This window comes from Entelurus aequoreus, linkage group LG22 (genome assembly GCF_033978785.1).
Source record: "Entelurus aequoreus isolate RoL-2023_Sb linkage group LG22, RoL_Eaeq_v1.1, whole genome shotgun sequence".
In the NCBI taxonomy this organism is placed as follows: domain Eukaryota; kingdom Metazoa; phylum Chordata; class Actinopteri; order Syngnathiformes; family Syngnathidae; genus Entelurus; species Entelurus aequoreus.
The window spans coordinates 17,816,683-17,839,335 of record NC_084752.1 but is presented as its reverse complement, the minus strand read 5'-3'; the positions used below and the strand labels follow the sequence as shown (position 1 = coordinate 17,839,335).

Below are 22,653 nucleotides of genomic sequence, written 5' to 3'. Positions count from 1 at the left end.
GGCATTGTCTTGCTTTTCCTCTTTGGTCCGGAGAACACAACGTCCACAGTTTTCAAAAACAATTTGAAATGTAGACTCGTCAGACCACAGAACAACTTTTCCACTTTGTATCAGTCCATCTTAGATGAGATCGGGCCCAGTGAAGCCGGCGGCGTTTCTGGGTGTTGTTGATAAATGGTTTTCGCTTTGCATAGTAGAGTTTTAACTTGCACTTACAGATGTAACGACCAACTGTAGTTACTGACAGGGGTTTTCTGAAGTATTCCTGAGCCCATGTGGTAATATCCTTTACACACTGATGTCGCTTTTTGATGCAGTACCGCCTGAGGGATCGAAGTTCCGTAATGTCATCGCTTACGTGCAATGATTTCTCCAGATTCTCTGAACCTTTTGATGATATTACGGACAGTAGATGGTGAAATCCCTAAATTCCTCGCAATTGCTCTTAAGAAATGTTGTTCTTAAACTGTTCGACAATTTGCTCAGGCATTTCTTCACTAAGTGGTGACCCTCGACCCATCCTTGTTTGTGAATGACTGAGCATTTCATGGAAGCTGCTTTTATACCCAATCATGGCACCCACCTGTTCCCAATTAGCCTGTTCACCTGTGGGATGTTCCAAATAAGTGTTTGATGAGTTTTCCTCAACTTTCTCAGTCTTTTTTGCCACTTGTACCAGCTTTTTTGAAACATGTTGCAGGCATCAAATTCTAAATGAGCTAATATTTGCAAAAAATAACAAAGTTTACCAGTTCAAACGTTAAGTGTCTTGTCTTTGCAGTCTATTCAATTGAATATAAATTGAAAAGGATTTGCAAATCATAGTATTCTGTTTTTATTTACGATTTACACAACGTGCCAACTTCACTGGTTTTGTACAACATATATATTTATGGTCATTTATTTCAGACCAAGGGGGATCCATAACAAAGAAGTGGGAAAAACAGCACAACATCCACAGCACCAACAATGATAAAACAAATAAAAGAAAAATATGCGGCAAATAAAAAAATCTAAATTTGTAAAACCCTTCACAATATTCAATGTCCAGCATTCAGGCTGTCAGAAAAGACAACATTTATCATAGGTCCCCTTAACAGCTTGTGGTATTTTTTTACCCAGGAATTTAAGTTAATAACTAGAATTGTACATATTGAATTAAGAATTGTATTACCGGTACTACAAAAACATTTGAAAATTATTGGTTGATTGGTTGGTGTTCTATTACCGTATTTTCCGGACCTTAGGGCGCACCGGATTATAGGACGCATTAAAGAAGTCATAGTATTATTATTTTTTTTCTAAATGTAAAACACTTCCTTGTGGTCTACATAACATGTAATGGTGGTTCTTTGGTCAAAATGTTGCATAGATTATGTTTTACAGACCATCTTCAAGCCGCTTTCTGACAGTCTCTTTCGGGTTCGCCATTTTCTTATTTACATGGCTCACCTTCGGCAGCATCTTTGTTGTAGCGGTGTAGCGTGCAAGGACGGGGGTGGAAGAAGTGTCAAAAGATGGAGCCAACTGTTTTAATGACATTCAGACTAGAGATGCGCGGTTTGCGGACACGACCGCGGAGTCCGCCGATAATCCGTGGGTCGGGCGGATGCATGACGAAAAAAATAGATTTTAAATAGATTCGGGTGGGTGGCGGTTGAACCAATTCGGAAATATATATATACGTAGTTAAATGTTGTTACCCACATACGAAAAACGAGCAGCACTCTTTGAAACAGGCAATTATTCATCAAGCACTGCTGCAGCTGTCACGCCAAATTTTTCCCCTCTACAAAAACCTTCCCCCCCCCATTTACTTCCGTGGCTGCGTCCAATAAAGTCACAAAGTTGCCGGGGGTCCTTACCCGGCACGCGACTGTCCTGTTTCGCGCCTGTACAAAAAAAAAACAATAATCAATTTCTTCAGATTCCAGCAGCTGTCAAAGACGAAGTATCCTTCCAGCGACGGGCAGTCAAAGCCGAAGTGCTATCGATCGCTGTCAATGACGTAAGAGGAAACATGACCACGGAAGTAAATGGGGGGGTGGGGAGGTTTTTGTAGGGGGAAGAAATTTGGCGTGACACAGCACAACACAACACAACAGAAGAAGAAGAAAAAAATAAAAAGATGGCAACGCCGGCAGCAAACGTGGTACGCGACAAACTAAAAAAGGGAATACTAAAGACCAGGGGAAAAAAATAACAATAATAGTCAACACTTTCTTAATGGAAATGACAATAATATTATAATAATGATAAATAATATTATCACGCATTAATATCTCTTAGCCTCTAATGCGTGGCCAAGAGATATTAATGCGTGGCACGCATTGAATGTCTCTGCTGCATTGGATCAGTCTCCTTTGTTTAACAGGCAAAAGCTTTCTTACCTCACTAATGCCTTGCATCGTCTATATTAGATATATAACAACGGGTGGGTGATGGGCGGTTGTGGTTTTGATAAAATGTTAGTTCGGGTGGATGGCGGGTGGATGACGACTTTTGTGATGCTGTTGCGGATGAAATAATTGCCTATCCGCGCATCTCTAATTCAGACTTTACTTCAATCAATAACGGAGCAGCATCTCCTCATCTGGAAACAACAACACTGGAAATGTGTCCCGTGAAAAACCGTCCGACCGGAACTCTAATAACTAAAGTTCCTTGGGTGAATAATGTAAACTCACTACACCGGTATGTTTTAGCGCTTTCATAGCGAGTTTACTGACAGATATAAGTAAGAACTTTACGCTACCTAATATTAGAAATGGCAACAGCAGAGGGTGAATGTCCCATAACAAGAAGATAGAGAAAAAGAAGAAGCTTATCAACTACGGCGTCGGCATGGACTGCAAAGGCGGACGTGTGCAATTTTTCAGGATTTATGCAGATCCCAAATACAGATCAGCAGGTACCAGAAGGTAAGAAAAGTTGCTTTTGCATAATATTGCGAAACAAAACATCAGATAATATGTCTTACCTTATACACACACCATAATAATACCCGTATGTTTAAGCCCAGTACAATCCATCAAGCGGTGCGGCTTCATAGCTTACCAAAGTCGTACTAAAACATTTTGATAGATTTGTGAGCGCCGTGTGTAATGTTCTATATTTTCAATGGAACATATAACATTTTGGTGTTGTTTACTTGAGTCATATTGCAATTATAGTGCAGTCTACACGTATCTCTTATATTTGACTGCCCTCGACTGGTCACACTTAGTACCAAATAAAATCGCTTCAAGGTCGGTAAGCAAAACCAGAATCATTCCGTAGGCGCACTGTCGAGTTTTGAGAAAAAAAAGGATTTTGGGTCCGCCTTATAGTCCGGAAAATACGGTACATTTGGTAAACAACGTAGCATGTGCATGCTATATACTATGTCAACTTTTTTTGTAACATACTAATGTGGACTTCATGTCTTTTATTCCTGGAATAAATCACTGGCAAGTTCCAAACAAGCTGTGGGCTCCATATAGTCAGCACTTTGGACACCACTGACCTATTGTCTACGGTCAATAATGCCTACTTAAATGAAATACACAATATATACTGCACATCTATATTTGTCGAACTGACAAAGCCTCTTGGTACAGGAGTTTAAATCAAACTGCATTCCAACTGCAAACATTAAGGAAATCAAAATATTGTGTGTGTGCGTGCGTACGTGTGTATAAATTGTCAGCATTCCTTTTCTCTGAATTGCTTTTAAAAGAATTTTCTGAAATAGAGACATGGGCAACAGGGAATTGAAAAGTGGCAATAAAACTCCACTAAACTGGGTCAGTCTGGGACATGCATGAATAATTGTGTCTGTAAATTTCTTACTTCAGCAGTAGTGCAAGCCGAAGAAGTCATGATTTTTTAGCGATACAAGTGATGCCCATTGGCTCCATCCCTTGGCAGACTGTGTATGGTAACTGATAGAGAGCATCAGGTTCATCTGAACCACTGATTTATATGTGATGTATTAGATTTTTACGGATGACAACTTTCTTTTCTTTGTAAGTCGACCTTTATACACGGTTTCGTTTCATCGTAGTGGTCTTTTATAACAATGGTCTTGGTTTTATGTGTAGACCAAGAAGCCAGGCAAATTCCACCTATCATTAAAACAGACTATTTTGAAACATTTGAGCTATAATCTTCATTCCAATGCTTGGAAAAACAAAGTTATGTCGATATCTAGTTCAAAGCTAATGCCGACAAGTAAGACCAGATGTTTTGGGCCGATCTTATCGGGTTTCCTGTGACATTTGCTACACCAACTAATGGTGGGGATGCTTGGAACTCAACTCGCAACTTTAAAGCATGACAATTAGCTGAGAGACAGCTCCAATCTCAAAACACTCTTAAAATGAGGTGCCACTGTATATACACTATATTGCCAAAAGTATTTGGCCACGCATCCAAATGATCAGAATCAGGTGTCCTAATCACTTGGCCCGGCCACAGGTGTATAAAATCAAGCACTTAGGCATGGAGACTGTTTCTACAAACATTTGTGAAAGAATGGGTCACTCTCAGGAGCTCAGTGATTTCCAGCGTGGAACTGTCATAGGGTACCACCTGTGCAACAAATCCAGTCGTGAAATTTCCTTGCTCCTAAATATTCCAAAGTCGTCTTTATTATAAGAAAATGGAAGAGTTTGGGAACAACAGCAACTCAGCCACCAAGTGGTAGGCCACATAAACTGACAGAGAGAGGTCAGCAGATGCTGAAGCGCATAGTGCAAAGAGGTTGCCGACTTTCTGCACAGTCAGTTGCTACAGAGCTCCAAACTTTATGTGACTTTACAATTAGCCCACGTACAGTACGCAGAGAGCTTCATTGAATGGGTTTCCATGGCCGTGCAGCTGCATCTAAGCCATACATCAGCAAGTCCAATGCAAAGCGCGGGATGCAGTGGTGTAAAGCACGTCGCCACTGGACTCTAGAGCAGTGGAGACGCCTTCTCCGGAGTGATGAATCACACTTTTCCATCTGGCAATTTGATGGACGAGTCTGGGTTTGGAAGTCGCCAGGAGAACGCTACATTTCAGACTGCATGTTGCCGAGTGTGAAATTTGGTGGAGGAGGAATTATGCGGTGGGGTTGTTTTTCCAGGAGTTGGGCTTTGCCCCTTAGTTCCAGTGAAAGGAACTTTGAATGCTCCAGGATACTCCAACCTTATGGGAACAGTTTGGAGCGGGCCCCTTCCTCTTCATACATGACTGTGCACCAGTGCACAAAGCAAGGTCCATAAAGACATGGGTGACAGAATCTGGTGTGGATGAATTTGACTGGCCTGCACAGAGTCTTGACCTGAACCCGATAGAACACCTTTGGGATGAATTAGAACGGAGACTGAGAGCCAGGCCTTCTCGACCAACATCAGTGTGTGACCTCACCAATGCGCTTTTGGAAGAATGGTCGAAAGTTCCTATAAACACACTCCGCAACCTTGTGGACAGCCTTCCCAGAAGAGTTGAAGCTGTAATAGCTGCAAAAGGTGGACCGACATCATATTGAACCTTATGGGTCAGGAATGGGATGGCACTTCAACTTCATATGTGAGTCAAGGCAGGTGGCCAAATACTGTTGGCAATAAAGTTTTATATTCAGTGTTTGGAAAATGTATTTTAAAAAGTAAATAATTATAGTTACTCGTTAATTTTTTTGAATTACTAATGGCATTACAGTTTAAAAAAATGTCATTAATTACTAGGGAAAATATTAATTTAAAAACATCTTTAAATATCTGGCATATGCAGTTGAGCAACGTTTCATGAGAGCAGAGTGTGTGTGTCTGTGTGTGCCTTTTACATGGCGGTGCCTGTTGACATGTGACGTTACAGAGCGCATGCTCCGAGATGGATTTTAACTCAGCTGTGTATGTTAGCTTAGCAGCGACAGTTTGCCGGCAGTAACGGCAGCGCTGTTAAATCTTTTCACTGGATCGTGTTATCTCTGGTTTGATTCAATGTGCTTCCGCGGCTGTCACATCTTCTTGTCCACAAAGGGGATATTGTAGGATTGCAAAGCCTGTCACTTCAATCATTGATTTTTCCAGCAATTCACAAAGCTGGTGATAAAAACAACTTGCAAAATTATCGACCTATATCGATTCCACCAACATTCTCAAAGGTACTCGAGAGGGTTGTATACAATAGACCAAGTGGATACCTGGACACACTAAATATACTCATCATGGCTTAAGGAAGAAGAATACCACCTATATGGCAATCCTTCATCTAATTGGAAAGAAATCCATGATGTTGTTGATAATGGTGAGTGTGGAATCGGTGTTTTCTCTGCTTTATCAAAAGCATTTGAAACAATTTTTTATTTTTTTTTAATTGAGGAAATTGCAACATTATGGTGTCCGAGGGCTTGCACTCAGTTGGTTCAGAAGTTATTTATTTGAAAGGGAGCAATATGTGCCAATAAATAACAGCAAATCTCCAAGTGAAATTATGTGTGGAGTTTCACAAGGCTCCACATTGGGACCACTTCTTTTTATATTATATCAGGGGTGTCCAAACTTTTTCCACTGAGGGCCGCACACGGAAAAATTAAAGCATGCGGGGGCCATTTTGATATTTTTCATTTTCAAACCATAACAAAATATATAGATTTTTTTTTTTAACAATTAGGGCTACTGGGGCCCGTAGAGTGTCTCAGTCATTAAAATGTTAAAAACAAGTCAAATTATTATTGCCTATTATTATATATGCCTTTTTTTGTCAAAGACAACTTTGTTTTTTATAGTAAAACTGAAATATGCAGTATTTCCCCCACCGCCCAAAACATTCAGAAAGCAACGTTTGATGTGAAGTAATTGGAGCCCTGAAAAGGTCAATAATGCATGACACCATTGATTTTATTTTCATTATTATTTTTGATTAATCAGAGTGAAAAGATAAATAAAATCCCACTAAATATCTTTGGGATCCAAAAGGTACCCCACTCATAAAGTGATACATTTGTATTATTATTTGTTTTACTTTCAACACTTAAGTTATGAGATAAACTTCAGATACACTACCGTTCAAAAGTTTGGGGTCACATTGAAATGTCCTTATTTTTGAAGGAAAAGCACTGTACTTTTCAATGAAGATAACTTTAAACTAGTCTTAACTTTAAAGAAATACACTCTATACATTGCTAATGTGGTAAATGACTATTCTAGCTGCAAATGTCTGGTTTTTGGTGCAATATCTACATAGGTGTATAGAGGCCCATTTCCAGCAACTATCCCTCCAGTGTTCTAATGGTACAATGTGTTTGCTCATTGGCTCAGAAGGCTAATTGATGATTAGAAAACCCTTGTGCAATCATGTTCACACATCTGAAAACAGTTTAGCTCGTTACAGAAGCTACAAAACTGACCTTCCTTTGAGCAGATTGAGTTTCTGGAGCATCACATTTGTGGGGTCAATTAAACGCTCAAAATGGCCAGACAAAGAGAACTTTCATCTGAAACTCGACAGTCTATTCTTGTTCTTAGAAATGAAGGCTATTCCACAAAATTGTTTGGGTGACCCCAAACTTTTGAACGGTAGTGTATATCTGTCGATTTTACGTTTGAACTATTATTTTGTGTGTTTTATGCTCTTTTGTCAAAGAAAACTTGGATGTTTTTATACGGCAATCACACAATATAGGCAATATTTTTCCACATAAAACATTTTAAGTAATTAAGTAATTGGAGCCTTGTAGATGTCAATAATTCATTATGAGGTGGCGACTTGTCGAGGGTGTACCCCGCCTTCCGCCCATGTGCAGCTGAGATAGGCTCCAGCAACCCCCTCGACCCCGAACGGGACAAGCGGTAGAAAATGGATGGATGGATGGATGATTTTTTTGTCTTTTTTTTTTTTTTTTGAGCAATGGCATAAAAAGGAAAATAAAGATAGACAAACTAAAAAAAACAGCCTGCATGGCAGCTTTGTGTCAACATTGCAACATTTTCTAGTTAGATTTCACCTCATTCCACTTTTTTAATGTTGTTTTGATTTTTGCAATGGCATTTCCAGAATGTGGGGCGGGACACTAAACAATTTGGACACCCCTGTTAATTGACTTTGTGAACTCCTCTATTATTCTTCACAAAGTAATTTTTGCTGATGACACAAATGTATTCATGTCACACAAAAATCCTGAAAGCCTTCACGCTATTGACAATAGTGAATTAGTTAAAGTAGCTAATTGGTTCAAATGTAGTGAATTATCCTTAAATATAAATAAAACAAACGTTATTATATTTCGTTCAAATAGAAGCCGTAACAACTTTGATAGGATACTGATTAAAATAAGTCGTAAAGCAATTGAGAGAGTTGAGAGCACTAAATTATTTGGTGTATATATATATATATATATATATATATATATATATATATATATATATATATATATATATATATACATATATATGGATGGATGGATGGATTTATACATTTAAAAAGCCGTACTGAATATTCAAATGAATAAATTATCTAAATATGTTGGTCTACTAAATTGAGGCACTTTCTTCCGCTTAACGCTCCCCTAATTATTTATCGGACACTATTTGAACCACATATAAACTATTGCAATGTCGTATGGTGTAACACGTATCCCGGTTATCCTAAAAAACTGGATATTCTTCAGAAATACGTCATATGTGTAATATCATGGGCAAACTTTAATGCTCCCTCAAATCCTATTTTTTATGGGTACAATCTTCTGAAGCTTACTGAGTGCAACACATTCCACAGTGCTTGTATTATGTATAACGTAGTATACGGATTAAATTCTAGAGTCTGCCAGCTCATTCCAGTGACCACTACTTCTCATAGATACAGCATTAGAAGTAAACCTTTTATTAAGAGGGAAAAATCGTCATCTAAAGCAGTGGTCCCCAACCTTTTTTGCACCACGCACCGGTTTAATGTCTGCATTATTTTCAGGGACCAGCAAGAGTAAGTGCATGAAAAATACAACTCACTGTGACGCTGAATTAGTGTTTCTTTGCAATGAGATGCAGATGGAAATCAGCCTTTGGCTACAATCTGTCATTTTTCTGTCTGATGTGTTCATTAATGTGCATTGTATCATGTCACAAAGTTATAACAAATATAACAAATGGCAACTTCCCATGAGGAGTTTTATTGTATATCAAAAAACAAGCTCATTGGTGTGTCTAGTGCACAGGTGTCAAACTCAAGGCCCTCTGGCCACATCTGACCCTCCACGTAATTCTATATGGCCCGCAAAAGCCTGGAAATAATATGTTTCAATAAAATACCTTATATTTTCTTTCTCTACTTTCTTATTTTCTTACTAAAGGTATTAGGGTTTTTATTAGGGGAAAAAATAGTGTCCAACATTGCAAGAAATATCATATTATCTAACTTTGTTGGTTAAAATCCAAATAAGTACCGAAATATCTGCTTAACTTATGATTTGGAAGCAAGTTATCCATCAAATTGTACACTATAAAAATGACTGATAGATTTTACTGTAAAATTTAGGGATTTTTTTTTTACAGCATATTACTGTAAATTGGGGAAAAAACGACCAACGTTTGTTTTTTTTATAGTAAAATTCTGTCGACTGAGCTGTCAGGTTTTTTCCACGGTTAATGATTTTATGGTACCACATTTTATTATGGTAAAAAACTGGCATCTGTGTTGCCAAAATAAAATTAAACAGCGGTACTGTATTTCTATGTACAGTAATATGTTGTAAAAATAAGAATAATTAAAAAATATATTTATTTTACAGTACAATATTTGACTGGCAACTAAGCTGCCAGTTTTTTCTGTAAAAAACAGTGGTAAAATCGGCAATTTGTTTTTACTCTTTACGTAATTTAAAACATTTTTTTTAAATTCATAGGCAAATTCTGTTATTATTTACTGTTACAAGCGGCCCTCTAATGGCAGCTATGACTGCGGTGTGGCCCTCAATGAAAACAAGTTTGACATCCCTGGTCTGGTGGGACAGGCCAAAGATAACTCCGAGAAAATGCAGTCCTTTTATAAATTATTTAATGTTTCTCTCCGTCCTGGTAGCAAATGCGTCACGGACCGGCCTCGGACCGGTGGTTGGGGACCACTGATCTAAAGTGTACAAGCTGTAGTATAGCCTGTAGGGGCCCGGTGATCTGGAATGAGATTGATAGTTTTATAAAAGAATCACATTACTTAAACATTTTTAAAAAGCGTTTTAAGCTAAATTTTTTGCGGCATTATGCTTAGTATATTTAGCACACCCCTTAAGGTTGAGGAATTCACATTAGTCGCATAATTAAGGTATTTTAATCAAAGTTGAATAATAGGATACTGAGACTGATTTGGTGGATTTAAAGATTCATTTTTTATAAATGTCAACCTGTTGGTAGGTTGGTGTGAAATTGTAAATGGGTATTTGGTGAGTAGATTTTGAAAGGAATTTTATTGTATTGTATTTTGTATATTATATGATGATGTATATTTTAACTGTGGGTCCCTGTCCATAAGCTGTGTGCTTCTAGGGATGACCTTTTTCCTGAACGGACTCTGATATTAACAAAAGAAACAATAATGTAATACAAAATTGTGTCTATCTGTAAATAAAAAAATAAAAAAATGTTGTTCATTATTCCCTCGTGGTAGTACTGCTGCATATGTGTGAGCGTATTACATGTTGTGTTATATCGCTTGCCTCCCTCAATTTGGTACCAAGTTCATTTTATTGTGGTGCTGGTTGTTGCTTTCATTACTTCCTGCATTGAAGTTGTTGTGCTTCTGACGCTGTCATGTTGACATACTACAACCACAATAAAAGTAGCGTGCCGTGTTACATCAAACATATCGATAACGTACTTAAAAAGTATTAATTACATTGTTACTAGTAAAAGTAAAGCTATTATATGGCGGCATTATTCCGAACACTGCTTATGTGAAACCTTGTTTTGTTCAATTTAAAGTCCTCATGGGCTTTTTAGCCATTTGTACTGATATAATTGAATGTGTTAAGCCCACTTAACCGTTAGGGGTAATAAACACAGATGCTAACAACCTCACCGCCATACATTTCATGTACAGGTATGGCCGTAACTACCATTCAGGACACCAAGGTCATGTCCTCTGTATTTTTTCTAAGTGACAAAAAGAAGATGATATGACTGACTGCAAATGTACTTTGTGTAGCACATCGTGTGCGCTGTACAACATCACGCGTTAGCTTCGCGATCATTGTGGGGGGCTGCGTGAAGAAGCACATTAAAAATATAAATTATTGAATAACAAGGCGCTTTATATAAAATGTTACCCCAAACTTATTCCTGGCCACATCATGCTCCGTCACTGGTTAAAATATAAATACCGTATTTTTCTGACTTAAAATACTTTAATTTTCTCAAAACCCAACAGTGCACCTTAAAACCCGGTGTGCCTAATGTACGGAATAATTCTGGTTTTGCTTACCGACCTCGAAACAATTTTATTTGGTACATGGTGACCAGTAGATGGCAGTCACACATAAGAGATACGTATAAATGATAAATGGGTTATACTTGTATAGCGCTTTTCTACCTTCAAGGTACTCAAAGCGCTTTGACACTATTTCCACATTCACCCATTCACAAACACATTCACACACTGATGGCGGGAGCTGCCATGCAAGGCGCTAACCAGCAGCCATCAGGAGCAAGGGTGAAGTGTCTTGCCCAAGGACACAACGGACGTGACTAGGATGGTAGAAGGTGGGGATTGAACCCCAGTAACCAGCAACCCTCCGATTGCTGGCACGGCCACTCTGATATACTGCAATATGACTCAAGTAAACAACACCAACATTTTATATGTTCCATTGAAAATATAGAACATTACATTCGAGGTTGGCATGGCGTGGTGGCTATCTTCTTGTTATGGGACATTCATCCTCCGCTGTTGCCATTTCTAATATAAAGTAGTGTAAAGTTCTTACTTATATCTGTCAGTAAACTCGCCATGAAAGCGCTAAAACATACCGGTGTAGTGAGTTTACATTATTCACCCAAGAAACTTTAGTTATTAGAGAGTTCCGGTCGGACGGTTTTTCACGGGACACATGTCCTGTGTTGTTGTTACACTAGTGAGCCACGGATGAGGAGATGCTGCTCCGTTTTTGATTGAAGTAAAGTCTGAATGTCATTAAAACTTTTAGCTCCATCTTTTGACACTTCTTCCACCCCAACAAAAGATGACGGGGAGAAGACGCTGCTGAAGGTAAACCACGTAAATAAGACCGCCCACAAAACGGCACATCAGGAAGTGACTGTCAAAAAGCGGCTTGAAGATGATCTGTAAAACATAATCTATGCAACATTTTGACCAAAGAACCACCATTACATGTTATGTAGACCACAAGGAAGTGTTTTACATTTAGAAAAAATAAATAATATAGCGCCTTTTAATGCGCCTTGTAATCCGGTGCGCCCTATGGTCCGGAAAATACGGTACACATTTTCTATAGTCATTTCCGGTGGCTTCGTGGCAGGTGTCATTAGTACTTGCTTGACAAAGTAGAAGGTCTTGGGCTCGAAACCCAGCCGTGGTAAATATTTTGGTGCGTATTTTAAATTTATGTTTTGATGATGTTAAAATTGTGTAACATGTATATCATATATTATTATATATAAATAATAAAAGCATTCATTGCTTTAACCAGCTCAGTGGCCTTGTGGTTAGAGTGGCCACCCTGAGATCGGTAGGTCGTGAGTTCAAACCCCGGCCGAGTCATACCAAAGACTATAAAAATGGGACCCATTACCTCCCTGCTTGGCACTCAGCATCAAGGATTGGAATTGGGGGTTAAATCACCAAAATGATCTCCGTATGCGGCCACCGCTGCTGCTCACTGCTCCCCTCACCTCCCAGGGGGTGAACAAGGGGATAGGTCAAATGCAGAGGACAAATTTCACCACACCGCGTGTGTGTGACAATCATTGGTACTTTAACTTAACTTAACACTGAGGTAGAATCTGCATAATTTTGTAGACCTAATATAAAGTAGTGTAAAGTTCTTACTTATATATGTCAGTAAACTCACCATGAAAGCGCTAAAACATACTGGTGTAGTGAGTCTACATTATTCACCCAAAAAACTTTATAGAGAGTTCCGGACGGACGGTTTTTCACAGGACACATGTCCAGCCTTGTTGTTGTTTCCTGATGACGACATGCTGCTCCGTTATTGATTTAAGTAAAGTAGACCATTATTTTTTTACCTCTGTATTTTTCAAATCTTAGTTGCGGCCCTGTGCACAAGAATTATATGCCTAGTCCACAATCCAATCCAATCCAATTCACTTTATTTTCGTAGCACATTTAAACAACAAAATGTTTCCAAAGTGCTGCACAACAATATTAAAAACAATATTAAAATATTATCCTTAGCTAAAATCAATGACTGAATAAAAACAAAAAATAAATACATAAAAAACCAATATAAAATAAATATAATTAAAAACGATTTTAAAGGGTAAAACCAATTAAAACAGTAAATAGAAATCAACATTTTAAAAACACAGGACAACAGACGACCACACAACTCACGTAGTGTTAAAAGCCAGAGAATAAAAGTGGGTCTTAAGACGAGACTTGAAACACTCCACTGTGGAAGCAGTTTGAACATGGAGGGGCAGAGTGTTCCAGAGCTTAGGGCCGACCACAGAGAAGGCCCTGTCTCCTCTGGTTTTAAATCTGGTCCTGGGCACCACGAGCTGGAGCTGGCTCTCGGACCTCAGAGTGCGCGCTGGAGTGTAAATTTGGATGAGGTCCGAGATATAATGAGGTGCCAGTCCATGTAAAGCTTTAAAAACAAACAGCAAGGTTTTAAAATCATATCTAAAATGAACAGGGAGCTGCACTCAGACAATCTTGTCTTTCTCTTGGTTACCCAGGTCAACTATTCCTATTCAGCAGCATGGGGCTGAGAAACATCTACACTTGGCCAGGCATTTCTATGAATAGTAAACAGTAAACATTTTTACTGTCTAATTTGGCATGCCTGAGCATGCATACCTGGTGCATGATGTCATTGCATGCCACAGCTGATGGATGACATAACTGCATTATTGTACATTCAGATCTATGAGTTTTGCCTTTTTTATGACACATTATGTGGGTGAAGGACCAATGAGCTCTACTGTTGTTGCAAACTCACGACCGGCTGGCCAGTTGTGGTTTATGGCCCCTCTTACACTTTCACAATCTACACACTCATGTCGTGAAAGAAAACCACTCAAAGGTACTTTTTGAAAGATTCTTATAGAATACAGTATATGCCAGGGCTGTCAAACTGATTTTAAATCGGGGGCCACATGGAGAAAAATCTACTCCCAAGTGGGCCGGACTGGTAAAATCACGGCACGTTAACTTAAAAATGAAGACAACTTCAGATTGTTTTCTTTGTTTAAAAATAGAACAAGCACATTCTGAAAATGTACACATCATATTGTTTTTGTTGTTGTTTTTTACACTTACATTTTGCTGTTAATAGTATTCTATCTTTATTTGTCGTTATTTATACTTTCTGAATAGATTATGTGATAATGTTCATCAGTCAACTCATTGGTGATAAAAAATAAAATTAAAATAATATCAAAATCAAATGACAGGGTGTTATTTATGTAGTTTGCTCATTTTCCTCGACTGGTGCACTAACATCATGTGGTTTATTTTTATTTTTTTACATATGTAGCATCATCTACAAAGGTACAAAGAATTGTTATTGCGATATCTAGTGGACACATTTAGAACAGCAGTTTCTTCTATTCAAAAATTTTGGCTTATTTTTATACTTAGCAAACTCATTCCGCGAGCCGGATAAAACCCGTATGTTTGACACCCCTGGTGTGTACTGTATGTAGGCATTGATCACCAGGAATGCGAAAACGGTGTGATGTATAAAGGCAAAATCATAAAAAATTGGACACAGATGGATAAATAAAGTAAAACATGGCAGCATATGTCATAAAACATACATCTTTGGAATTGCAGAGATATAAAAAGGCACATTTGAATATTAGTTTTTTGTTTTTTTTACACATAAAAATGCAAAATCTTAAATATAGGAGCATTAGTTTACGTCAATATTGTACAAAACGGTGAACGTGTTTGGTTATGGTTAATTTTTTACGGACATGCTTAACGAGTTTCATTGAGGAACATCTCATGTTTCAGAATTCAGCATGTCCGATATCTCTCGGAAACTACTGATCTAGTAGTATTTTATAAGTCTAATGTTTGGCTGTTTGTTTGTTTATCTATTTTTAGGGACAATGCCCATTGATGAACGCAATAACACATAGAACTTTGTGTAAATATGACGGATTATAGCAAGGATGCATATAAAAACAATGCAATAAACCAGATAAAAACACAAAAAAAGTTCTGATGAAGTTGGTTAAAAATGTTAACATTATTGGTTTGCTTATAACCATGCTTTTAGTTTTATCTTAAAATTGCTGGGTTGCAATTGCGTGAACTACAGGCCCTTACGAGTTTCAGGCGTGTCACGTCGGGGTCCCATGTTAATGCGCCGATCGTTTCCCCAAGATGCAAACGGAACTCAGTGGAATACAATCGGACCACAACGGCAGTGTGAAGGTAGGAAAATTATTTATTTTCCATAAATCATTCCATAATACAAAAATGCAAGAAAATTCAAACAAACACAAAAAAAAGCGTGCCGATTGCACGGGAAGCTAAGGAAAAAGCTAACGGAAAAGCTAAGCATAGAACCAGGAATCAAAGAGTATACCAATGTAACTTGTTGCATAGCGCAAACAAGACAGCCAGACTTAGTGTGGCGAAAAGAAGGAATAGCTCTCTGATCAGTGCCCGGGAGCAGGTGAGCGTCCCGAACACTAATCAGAGGCTGGGGGGAAATTATCAGCACCCATGGCAACCAAAAAAACACAAACCCAGGGGTGCTGAAACAGAACCAAGGGAGTCTTTAACTAAACAAACATGATCCGGGCAATTTCCCCCTCTGTCTTCCTTTTTTTCTCTTTCTATCCTCTCCTGCTCCGGCCCGGCCGCACCAAATGATAATATAAATACATTTAATAAAGTCAAATACAAATAAGGCAACAAGAGAAGTATCCCACACTTCTCTTTTCTAAAGTAAATCTGTACAGCCGATATACATCAACTATATGATTTGCCTGAGTAGCTGCACAGGACAAAAAAAAAGACATAACGAGTTCCGTGCTGCTGTGATCGTGACGCTAATGAGAAAAAGGATACGTCTGTTTGCAGTTGATTTCCTGCTACGAATATTAGTCTGTCATGTACACTTCATGTCTGCAGTTGTTTTTATGGTGAAGTTCATATTTTGTCTCATTATTTAGCTATAGATGTCCCTGTTGTTCAGGAATGTTTGCTAGCGATATCAAGATTCAGTATATGCTGTTGAGCCTACAAGAGATTTATTCATGTAAGACTATTAAGGATATTTTTATTGATGCTAACAAATATCACCAAAGATGCTATAATGTGGTCATCCGTGTCAAGAAAAACAACTTGGCTTTCCTGCACGACAACAACAACAACAACTATGCTTTTAGTTTCTGTTATGAAGATCGGCAACAAAAATACGGTAGATTGGACCAACAATCACAATATTTATTACCAGGACTTAACATGATGTTAGTTTATTTGCACAACCTGGTCTTCGTAGTTATATTAAGGCATAACGACCACAAAAGAACACAAACTAATGCGTTCTCTTGTCCTTTCTTTACGTTTAGTTCTGCTATCAAACACTACTGATAGTGGAGAGAATAAATTAAATTGCATCCCAGAAAGTTTCTTAAACAAATTAAATGTTTAAACAAACATTTTGCAAAGTGATCACTGCAGACACAAGCATGGTCCGATTGTATTGCACAAGATAATAAAAGTGATATTTTTAAGAGCTATTTTTTTGACGCACTTTCGCTTTTTCCCTGACTTTATTACCTTTATGAACCACTTCTTTCAGGACTCTATGAAAGCTCTTTCCTATATCTCTCTATTTAAACGACTGGAACACCCAAGAACAAAACGGCAGCACAGCATTTTCTTCTCAAACTCTACGCTCTCACTTGTGTTAATGCTACACTCAAGCTGCTTGACCATTGTGGGAATTAAGCTGCCAAGAAGAAAAAGGATGTGACGTCATATGCAAACTAAGTGTTTGTAATAATAATGATAATACGATAACTGAAACAATTTACGAAAACCGGGGCAACATTTTGGGCAAAAAGTAAGGCGTATCAAAACTGTTTGTTAAATAATACTGTAGATCAGGGGTGTCAAACGTACGAACAGGTTTTATCCGGCCCGCGGGATGAGTTTGCTAAGTATGAAAATTAGCCAAAATTTTTGAATGAAAGAAACTGCTGTTCGAAATGTGTCCACTAGATGTCGCAATAGCAATTCTTTGTATCTTTTTGGATTATGCTACACATGTAAAAAAATTAAATAAACCACATGTTGTTAGTGCACCAGTCGAGAGAAATGAGCAAACTACATAAATAACATCCTGTTGACTGATGAACATTATCACATCATTTATTCAGAAAGTATAAATAACGACAAATAAAGATAGAATACTATTAAACGCAACATGTAAGTGTAAAAAAAACAACAACAACATTATGATTTGTACATTTTCAGAATGTGCTTGTTCTCTTTTTAAACAAAGACAACAATCTGAAGTTGTCTTTATTTTTAAGTTATCCAGCCTTGATTTTACCAGTCCGGCCCACTTGAGATTAGATTATTCCCCATGTGGCTCCCGATCTAAAATGAGTTTGACACCCCTGCTGTAGATACACTAATAAATATAAAATCAATATAGATCAAAGATAAATAATGAATATATAGCAAAAAATTACACATTGACTAATGTATGAATGAATACAGTCTATATACCACAGGTGTCAAATTTAAGACCCTGGAGCCAGATGTGTCCCGCAAAAGCCTGCAAATAGTCTGTGTCATTAAAGTACTTAATTTTTCTTACCAAATTTATTTGTTCTTTCAAATATGGCAGAAAATGTGCATGTACTGCATGCAATTGTATGTCTTTTAAAACTTATCGTATGGATATTTAATATTAAATACATTTAAATACATTTAATATAAAAATAAAGGCTTGCTTGTCGCCCTGATAGCAAGTTCTGAATTTTGAATTTTGGTCATTTCCTAACCAATATTTTACAAGACAACAACAACGTGGAAACAACATGCTTTTGGACGACATTTATTCAATGTCAGGTTGTGACGTTGATTTGACCATTGAAGTTTGGTCATTTGATCCATTGTTGGACATCAACATTGTCTCAATTTACAAATACAACTATTTCAAAGTCAGTTTTAAAGGACATGTATGTGTAATCAATGTTGCAACAATGTCTTGTGCTTGCTGGGAACAACCTTTTTTTTGCAGTACAGTTAATAAATGAAGTTTTTTTTTTTCTTTTGCTTGGTAATGCATTGGATTATACACCCTCTACTGTTATATTCCCTTTGACAACTCTGCATTGTGCAATTGTTATTGCAGATCCGGTCTAGGGTACTTAGGGAATGTAACAGACCTGTTGCTGAGAGCATGTCAAGCATGGTGTGACCGCTAAGTTGGTATCTATCATTGCACTGACAGGTCCGGGGGGTTATCCTGCATGACTCCAAGGTCACGTTACTGCGCCACATTCCATGTACCAAAAACACACTTTAAACGGAGCACATTTTGTCCCACTGTCGCAATAGTAGCTCACTCAAGCCACAACAGACTGCAGACTGGGATTATAGGCCTCCAGACACCATGTAAATTGAGGAATTTGTGGTATGATGTGAACAACATGCCATTTTTTCATCATTTTTGTGACATATGATACATATGATATGTCATTCACAAAACTCTACAAAATGAATCAGAGGTCTCTTAAGTCCAGAAGCTACTTTAAAGTCCAAAGCACATTTTTGTCGGATAACATTTTTAGATGAGGTATCCTTAAGCGTATGCTTGTGTCTTATGATGCTTTTAAAGTTAGTTCTTAATGCAATAATGTAATAACATTTCACCTCATTATGTATAAAAATGTATATACAAATATAATGTGATATAATGATATAATATATCAGTATATATTATACACTGTATATATAATATTAAAATATTACATATACAGGTATGTAATATTTTATATTACAACTATGGTACATTTTTAGTCTACTGTACTACTGCATTATCCTTTTCATCCTTACCCTTTCCATCCTTTGTAACTGAGCTACTGTGTGGAACAATTTCCCTTGTGGATCAATAAAGTTTGTCTAAGTCTAAGTCTAAGTATGCCACATTGAGTAATAAACTGTGACGCATTTTGTAATTACTTGTTAAATATTGCAAAAGTTCTTTAAAAAATGCAAGTGCTGCACTTACAAAAATGTGTATATAATAAATGTGCATTATAATGATTATAAACCATTGAAATGAATTCCTAAAATAGAACGCAACGCAATAGGATAGGGTAGACTTTTATTTATCCCACAATGGGGAACATTATATTGTTGCAGTGCAGGTTTTTACATAAAGTCAAGGAAGTAAAGCTTATTGAAAAAAAAAATTGTAATAGATATTACATATTGCTCAGTAATATGTATAGATGGAAGATCAAATACCCCTCAACGGTGTACAAAACGGTCTATTTTTCAGGGCCAGCTAGAAGGCCTTACTGACAACAACTTGTGATCTGATTGGCTATTGCAACTGTCTATCAACTGTATGTGCCCGTTCACTTACTGCGCGCAGACGCCCGCATTGTTGATTCCGAAAGCCCCGGGCAGATTTTGGACAGTTTAGCAACATAAGCTAGCTGAATTCTGATTGGATAAAAACTCCAACCCAGGGGTGTCAAACGCATTTTAGCTCAGGGGCCGCATGGCGGAAAATCTGTGCACACGCGTGCCAGACTATCAAAATCATGGCAATAAAACTAAAAAATAAAGACAACTTCAGATTGTTTTCTTTGTCTTACTTTGGCCAAAAAAAGAACACACACATTCTGAAAATATTACAATAAAAGTATAGAAAAAAATACCGGCAGTGGTAAAGTTTAGATCCATGAAGGAAAGAAGAAAGTAAATGAATGTTTACAACTGAATAAGTTTACACATGCATAAAATTGTGTTTTCTTTTGTATATTTTTTTTAAAATGAACTAAGTAACATTTATGACAACCTTTTTCCAAAACACAATATAGAATGTGAGATACAACAGGATAATGCATACATTTATCATTTGTCTTCAAAACGATTAAAAAAAGTGGGACCCCCAAAATTTACAGTGGGACCCCATTTTTATGACTTGATCCATTTTGAAAATTCCTAGCACCATCACTGATAGAGTATTGGTGCGTGCAAAACAGCAGCAGGCGGCTGTGGCCTGCGGGCCGGTTCTAATACTAATCAAATATCATCCCGGCGGCCATAGATAATTCATTCGCAGGCCTGATCCGGCCCGCGGGCCTTGACTTTGACACCACTGATCTACGAAGATACAAAGAATTGCTATTGCGACATCCAGTGGACACATTTAGAACAGCTGTTTCTTTCATTCAAACATTTCAGGTTAATTTTTATACTTAGCAAACTCATCCCACTGGCCGGATAAAACCTGTTCGTGGGGCTGATCCGGCCCTCGGGCCTGTACGATTGACACCCCTGCTCTAACCTAAAAACAACAGCATTGGAAGGAGCATAATATGACATGAAGAGAATATGAATCATTTTAGATATTTAGGGAAAGTACATTAAAAAATAATTTTATCTTTAATTATGATCATGATTTCTGGTTATGTTAGGCCAGCAGAGAAGGCCTTGCTCGGCACACCATGTAATTGTCAATCATCAAAAAATATGGCAGACAAGTTTAATTTATGTTAAGTACTTGGTGTACAGTCACCGACTTGACCTATTGGCATGTTTGTGACTTTGTCGAAGGGTTGTACAGTATACCAGTATTAGTATAGTACCGGGATACTAATGAATCTTTTTCGGTACTATACCGCCTCTAAAAAGTACCGGGCGTTTTTGAATCGAGAATCGTGTTGAATTGAAAAAACATCGATTTTGAATCGAATCGTGACCCCAAGAATCAATATTGAATCGAATCGTGGGACACCCAAAGATTCACAGCCCTACTACTTAGTATCGGATTGATACCCAAATTCGTGGTATCATCCAAAACTAATGTAAAGTACCAAACAACAGAAGAATAAGTGATTATTATATTTTAACAGAAGTGTAGATAGAACATGTTAAAAGAGAAAGAAAGCAGATATTAACAGTAAATGAACAAGTAGATTAATAATTAATTTTCTACCACTTGACTTTAATAATGTTGACAAAATAATGGAATGGAAAATGACACAATATGTTACTGCATATGTCAGCAGCTAAATTAGGAACCTTTGTTTGTTTACTTACTACTAAAAGACAAGTTGTCTAGTACGTTCACTATTTTATTTAAGGACAAACTTGCAATAAGAAACATATTTGTTTAATGTACCCTAAGATTTGTTGTTAAAATAAAGCCAATAATGCAATTTTTTATGATCCCCTTTATTTAGAAAAGTACCGAAAAGTATCAAAAAAAAATTGATATCTGTACCAAAATATTGGTATTGGGACAACACTACTTTGTAGTAGTTTAAAAAGTAATTGACACATAATTAAAGTTGGGTGAGTGCAAGAGCTCCTTACTGCTGCTTTAACTGTTTCAAAAGATTTACTTAGTCTACTTAGCTTTTTGTCATTAGGCTGACTTTGGTGAGAGGCGGGGTGCACCCTGGACTGGTCGACAGCCAATGACAGGGCACACAACAACCATTCACACTCATATTAACCTAAAATGCATGTTTTAGAATCCCGTGCGAGCACAGGGAGATCATGCAAAGGCATCCTTCGAACCCAGATCTCTTGACTGCGAGGCAGACGTGCTGAGCACTGCACCACCGTGCTGCAGAGGCCGAAGCAATATGTGCAGTTCATTTTTTGGGAACGAAAATACCATTCTTTCATTCCAGTATATCCAAAAAAGCAAATAGCAGCAATGCCATCTCTGTTCGTGACACTCTGGTGAAATTGTGATGGATTTATGGCTGCCGCTTTCATTTTTCAGCCACTTGAGATATCTGTTAAAGAGATTTTAGCACTGATTTATTGGAAGATTGTCTAGACAACTGAAGGAATGTAAAAATGTTCAGCTCTGTGGATCAAATTCAGTATAGTGATGTCTTTAGGGTCCGTTTTTATTGCACTGATGTGATACAATCTTATAAACATATTATTTTAGGAGCTTTGTTTTCTCTCTGGACATATTTGAAAATAACCAACGTGAAGGGAAGTCCAAATAATTTTCTTCTAAGGAAAAATGATACACGTGGTTACAGCATGTTACCCCCACAATAAAGAGATCAAGGGTTTGAATCTTCGTTTAGGCATGGTTATGGTTATGGTTATGGTTATGGTTATGATTTATTTGTTTCAGACAGGTTTAGCAAATTACATTAAGGCAGTGTTTTTCAACCTCTTTGGAGCCAAGGTACATTTTTGTTTATTGAAAAAATGCGGAGGCCCACCACCAGCAGAAAACATAAATAATGTAAA

The 22,653-nt window shown here is 37.5% G+C and overlaps 1 protein-coding gene across 2 annotated transcripts in view; it reads left to right on the top strand.

The window, feature by feature from the left end:
* The window catches only part of notum2 (notum pectinacetylesterase 2), a 56,754-nt gene that overhangs the window by 828 nt on the left and 33,273 nt on the right, over positions 1-22,653 (top strand). Inside the window, exon 1 of one of the 2 annotated variants that reach the window (XM_062033363.1) lies at positions 15,503-15,603. The exons of the other annotated variant lie outside the window; for it this stretch is intronic. The gene's annotated coding sequence lies outside the window, so the exon portion shown is untranslated. Of the gene's footprint in view, positions 1-15,502; positions 15,604-22,653 lie in introns of those variants that run through there. 2 annotated transcript variants of the gene reach the window in all.